Consider the following 6,825-nt stretch of genomic DNA (forward strand, 5'->3'; position numbering starts at 1 on the left):
ATCTAAAAAAGAAAAGAAAAGAAAGCAATCCATGCATAAGGATGTGTGTGTCCTTAATGGATCAAAACAAGACTAGGCTTCCTACATTGTTAGTAGTCAAAGAAGGGTCCAAAACAAGGATCAAGCCTCCCAAACTGTCAATAGTTTCGAGAGAGATCCAACAGAGACCAAAACATAGGAAATATTAATAGTTCCAAGAAACTAGAAGGAAATAAAATAAGAGAGATAAACATGAAATACTAATGCATAGATTTGGGAATAACTTAGAAATAACACCAAACGTTAAAGGATGAAGTACTCCAAGGTATTCATAGAATTTGTATTTGTACTTTGTGATAAAAGGATGAGTGGAATGTATGCCCCCATGTTAAAGTAATTGCAAACACCTTAATGGTAGTAATAGCTTTAACTAAATCATACATGTATCCACTATGAGATTTCCCCAAGAAGAGAAGCATATCAAGGGAAATGAGAACATGAAGGGATCAACTAACTTAAGTGTTAGTAAGATCATAAGATAATATGTAATATATTATATCAAGTATGAAATATCATCATTCCCCAAAGAAAACTACAACACAATGGAGGAAAGGAGACGTAAGAGTTATGAAGAGGAATCTTTTTAGTCCAATAACATGGAGACTAGAAACAATCAGTGCTAACTGAAGTATTTGAGCAACACAAATCCATAAAACCTGAAGTACACATAAATGTAAAAAAAAATTATAGAGAAGAAAAAACAAAGAAAAGGCAAGGGTGATTTCTCTAAGAATATGCATATTATATTGTCAGACTGAAAGAATGAGAGATATTTACAAAAGATCAATCCTTATAGAAGGAGATCAAAAAACCTAAAAGGGAAACCCTAAGAGGTAAATAACATTTAATAATTACTAATTAATTATTAAATAGAAATGAAAAGTGCATAAAGTGAAATCTTAAGAAGGGAGTAAAGCTAATTTAATAAATGAAAATCAATTAATGCTTTACTCTAACACCCCGTTAAGATGAGTGACAATGCAACTACAAATAATGCAGAAAAAGTAACAAAACTACAATGCTGAAAGAAAGTTTGGGTCCCAAAAAAAAATGCCTGCCAAGATACCCAATCACAACCAAATCTCTATGAAACAAAGAAACAAGGAAAAAATGTGGGAAAAACCCTACTCCAAAAAGAAATAGAAAGAAAAAAAGGAAGGACTCATAACTAAGACACCCCACCCCCAAGGACAACTTCCTTCACCCCAAGCATTCAACATAGTTGAAGATACCATAGGGATGCACAAGGTTTAATAAAGATGTCTACAACCTTCTCAGCAATAAGAATGTACTCCAAGCTCAGAGAGTCATCCTGAATTAGATGCCCAATGAAATGCATGTAAAACTCAATGTGCTTGGTCCACTAATGCTCAACTAGGTTGCAAGAAATTTGTATAGCACTTTGATTGTTACACCAAAGAAATGTGGGACTATCAGGAGGAAATCCAAACTCTATCATCAACTATCGAAGCCATAAAACCTCCTGACTAGCTAGCACAGTTGCCCTATACTTTGCCTCTATAGATGATAATGTATGAGCATGCTAATTCTTGCAAGACCATGCAATAGGACCATAACTAAGACATACGATAAATCCAAAAATAGACTTGCATTTATCAATATTCTGTGTAACCAATAATGTGAGGATCTCTTGATGTGTAGTGAATGCCATAACATGTAATATCCCTAATTTAGCTCAAGCTACATTTGGAAGCTTTCCAATGAATCTCAATGTGGATCATGGGAGAATCAAGAGACAAGTCCAATTACAAAGGAAATATCAGGACATGTTTGTGTTAGGTGCAACAAACTACCCACAAGATGTCTGTATAAAGTGGAATCCACTATAGGAATAGTAGAAGTGGTAGATAAAACAACGCCCAAATAAAAAGGTATGGGAGTAGGCTTGCAATCAAGCATGTTGAATCTCTAAAGCATATCAAGAGCATACTTTTTCTAGAGTATGGCTATTCCATCGGAAGACTAAACAAACTATAGGCCCAAAAAATAGTGCATTGATCCAAGGTATGTCATCTCAAAATGCTCTCTCAATGCTCACTAAACACTCTTTTTTATGGATGATGAGCTACCTGTAATGATGTGATCATCTAGATAAAGGACAAGTATCAATAAGTAAACCCCATGATGTTGAATATAAATTATAGGATTGGAATGATACTGAGTGAACCATGAAGCAAGCAAGAAGGAATCTATCTTCTCATACCAAGCTCGAGGGGCTTGTTTGAGATCATATAAAGACCTTTGAATCTTAGATACCAATGAAGAGTCCTATACAAAACCATGAGGTTGCTCCATTAGATCTCCTCATGAAGGTCTCCATGCAAAAAAAACACTCTTCACATCCATCTGAAAAATTTTCCATCCTTGTGAAGCTACAAGAGAGAGTACAAGGCAAATAAAATTCATCTTGACAATGGGAGAAAAGGTCTTGGAGTAATCAATACCATCAACCTGTGAAAACCCTTTGCAACAAGACATACTTTGTATGGTACACCCACTGGTACCAAACCAACTTTCTTCCTTTTGGAAAAGGACAAAGAACCCATGTGTGGTTCTCCATAAAAGAAGATTACTCTTCATCCATAGCCCTATCCCACTCTAAGTGTCCTATCTCTTGTGAAAATTTTTTTGGATCATCTGAAATGATATGAATCAATAGTCTAGTACTAGAAGTTAGAGCACAAGTGCAACAAGAATCTATAGGATCGCCTACTATAGGTCTTGTTGCATCAACAGTAGCACAAGCTCACTTGGAAACTTGCTAAACAACTGGTGCAGGTGGTGAAATGGGATCAATATCAATATCTTACTTAGAGGATGCATAATCCTATGGAGGAGTAGAGGAAGTATTGGGTAGTGAGGGAGAAGTTGCTGATGGAGGTTCCATCTGAGGATAATGCTCATCAAATTGAACATCTTTCCATAAAAAGACATCTCTGAAATCATGATCAAATAACCTGTATGCATTCACATCCTCACAATAGCCAACAAAGATGAGTGATTGACTCTTTTCTTCTCCATGACTCTCCACCAAGCACCTAGAAGAAATGCCCAAGCCTCACTACCAAAAATGTAGAAAGTAGAAATATCTGGCTTGACATGGGTCCAAGCCTCCTCAGGAGTCATGTGTCATAATGCCTTGTGAGGCATTTGATTCTGAATATAGTTGGCACAATTGATTACCTTAGCCCAAAATAAAGTACTCATAGCTCAAGACTATATCATACAATTGGCCATCTTCCATAATGTCTTGTTCTTTCTATTTGCAACCCCATTATGTTGAGGGGTATAAGGAACTGTGAACTGATGTTGTAAACCATGCTCAGTGAAAAAGTCTATGAAAGTATAATTCACATATTCCCCCCCATTATCAATGCATATATGCCTAACTAAAAGACTAGATTGCTTCTCCACAAATGTCTTAAATATTCAAAATGAATCAAAGACATCAGACTTGTACTTCAAAAAGTACACACAAGTGTGTGTAGAGAAGTCACCTATGAAGGTAAGCACATAGAGAGCACCTAAAAAAGATGAAGTGGGAATGACATAAAAAAAGTGTGTATCAACTACAATGGTGCCTTAACATGTGTGGATCTACTTGACAAAAATGAATCTCTGTGATATTTTCCAAGTGCACAACCTTGACAAACACCATAAATACAAGAGATGTGAGGTAGCCCAATCATTAGCTCATGTGTACTCATCTACTATAAATAAATTTGTAGTTTTCATGGCCAAAATGATCATGCCAAAGCTTTCTCACTATGTCTGCATGAGAAATAAGATAAATAACTATAGAATTAGAGCTCTCAAAGCCATCAAACTGATGTAAGTGAGACTGAAGATCAACACTCCTAGTAGCAACAACCAAGTCAGGATCATGGAGCTCTTGAATAACCACATCATGTGGTGAGAATTCAATTGTCTTATCAGAGCTTGAATGAAAAATTTGAAAGAAAGACATGAGGTTTGTAGAAATGGCTGGAACCAAGAGAACATCATGTAGTGAACCACCCTCTAAATGGATAGTTCCTAAACTTGTGACTGAAAGATGTGTAGAGTCACCAACTATAATATGTGTAGTAACACTCTGATAAAATGAGGTAACAAATTAGGTGAGTGTGTCATATGGTGGAAAGCACCTAAATCAAGAATTCAAGTAGTTGTATAAGACAATGTTCATGTAGAAAGAGGATGTCCTTTCCCTAAAGGAATAGGTGGTGGCTTCGAAGAAGCAATACTATGTTGTTGCATGGCCTCCTCTAAAACATCAAGACATTTCCAACACCTGGAAACTAGATGTCCTTCCTTGTCACAAAAATTGCAAGGATCACTTGTGTACTTCTTAGTCTTGAAGGAAGACTCACTAGACTTAGAAGGTTTACCCTTTAGAGTGGGTTTCCAAGCATCTAATTTAGGAGTAGGCTTGGAGGAACTCTCATTGGCTGCTAAATTTTTCTTGGGCTCTAGTTTCTGCTTCAACTTCCCTATAAATGTCTGACAAACCAATACCTGTGTCTTTGAACTTGTGATAGTATCCAACTATGTAAGCTTGGATTGCTCTCTAGTCAATTAATCACAAAAGACCGCAAAAGTGGGCATGGTAAATCTGGGACCTAAGGCATCCATAGTGGAATGGAAGGTAGAAGAGAACATCTGAAAGTTTCCTCGAAGCTTTGATAGAATCAAATAAATGTACTTCTTATCTATTTTATCTTTTTGGCATCCCTCGAACAAAGTTCTTTGTTGTTTGAACCTCAAGAGAAAGTCCTCAATAGAGGGAAAAGCATATGGTACAAGAGAAGTAAGCTCTACCTTAATCTGAAGTGCTTTGAACTCGTTGATGGTACAAAACAAGTCATTGAACTTGCCCCACATTTCTTGAGGAGTGAAACACTCATTAGGATGAAACTATAAGCTATCTAAAACACTCAAAAAATCAAACCCATGGCGATCTGCAAAGTCTAATATTGACTTTGAAATACTAACTACAATGTATCTAAATAAGACCACAAACCCTTAGAATGAAGAAGTTGTTGCATATGAGATTTCCATGTGTGATAGTTGTATGGGTTTATAAGTACTAGATAGGAAGAGGTCTCAGCCATTTTTTGAGAAAGTACTTTGAATTTTTCTAATATACTGATATTGTAACATAAAATAATGAAAAAACATCCTCCACAATGCAAAAAACTAAACCCATCTTGCAGAAGGAATGCATATACAAGAATAGAGAAAAAATAATTCAATTGAGTATCAAAAATAATTGGTTTATATAATATTGGTGAAATGATAGAGAATCTAGAAAATCCCAAGAAGAGCTTTTAGACACTTCTTTCAGATCAAAAAATAGAGCAATAATGAGCAAGTTACACCTCCTGAATGATAGAAGGCATCATTTGACTTTGGGAAAATAAAAAGTACTAAACTAGAAAAAAATCCAAAAAATACCTTCATCATTATTTTTATCTCTAAATCATCTTTCTGATGCTTATTTTAGATCGAAAAAACACCTCTATATGCTCAAGTTAGAGCAAAAAGACTGTTAGAGCCTCCAAAAGGCTAATTTTTGTTTTTAAATAAAGAAATAAATAAATTTGAAGTCACCACTACTGGTGAGGTGGTGGTTCTTGACCGAGTGTGGGTGGCAGAGTGATGCGGTGGTGCACTATTGGTGGCAGGCAGAGTTGTAGTGGTGCACTAATCGCTAGCAGTTCCATTGTGGTTAGCAAACCATGATGGTGGCCACTATGGTTAGTGTAACCGTAATGGTCCAAAACTGTCATTTAAAAAAAAAACTAATTTTGAAATTTTCCTTGCTTTAGAGTGCATACCAAAGGCTGTATGACCCTGGTATGCAATTGTCTTTCCCTCCCTAGTCAACATTGTCTAAAATTAACAAATTTTGTATGAAAATGTAGGTTTTGATGCCTTTTGAATTCAACTATGAGGTCTTTTTGGCCTCAAAGTGCTCCAAAAATAAGAGACCCCATTTTCATAGAAAATACTAAAAAAGAGTCAGATATGTTTTGTCAAACTCTTGTTCTTCTGTTTCTTCAAATAAGAACAAGCTACAACAAGTCACGCTCTGACACCATGAAGGATTTGAGCAATAAAAATCCACATGACCCAAAGAACACTTGCATGCAAGAACCTATTACAGAGAAGAAAAGACAAAGAAGAGGCAAGGGTTTTTCGCTGCGAATATGCAAATTATATTGTCAGATTGAAACAATGAGAAATATTTACAAAAGATCAATCCTTATAGAAGGAGATCAAAAAACCTAAAAGGGAAACCCTAAGAGGTAAATGAAATTTAATAATTACTTATTAATTATTAAATGGAAATGCAAAGTGCATAAAGTGAAATCTTAAGAAGGGAGTAAAGGTAATTTAATGAAATTAAAATAGTGTTTTACTATAACACTAAAATATCATAAGAAACCAAGAAGACTACACAAGATCATTAGTATGAATAATAGCATAAGTATGACATAAAATATATAAACATATAGAAGAAAGAGATACAAATAGAAGAATGTATATGACAAGGCAATCACTTTATCCTCTTGTACTTAACAAAAAAACCAGGATCATCAAAAGAAATCAAATCAAAACATATAGCAAAAATGCAACACAAGAGAAAAAACAACACAAGAATACAAAGGGTACCATGATAGATGAAGTCCACATCAAGTGTTTTGCATGCCCCTCTCCCATCTTAGTCTAAAATGTTAGGGGAAGGATGACGAATCATGAGAG

Source organism: Cupressus sempervirens, chromosome 6 (assembly GCF_028749045.1).
Source record: "Cupressus sempervirens isolate cs-2001-9-10 chromosome 6, ASM2874904v1, whole genome shotgun sequence".
NCBI classification, from domain to species: Eukaryota; Viridiplantae; Streptophyta; class Pinopsida; order Cupressales; family Cupressaceae; genus Cupressus; species Cupressus sempervirens.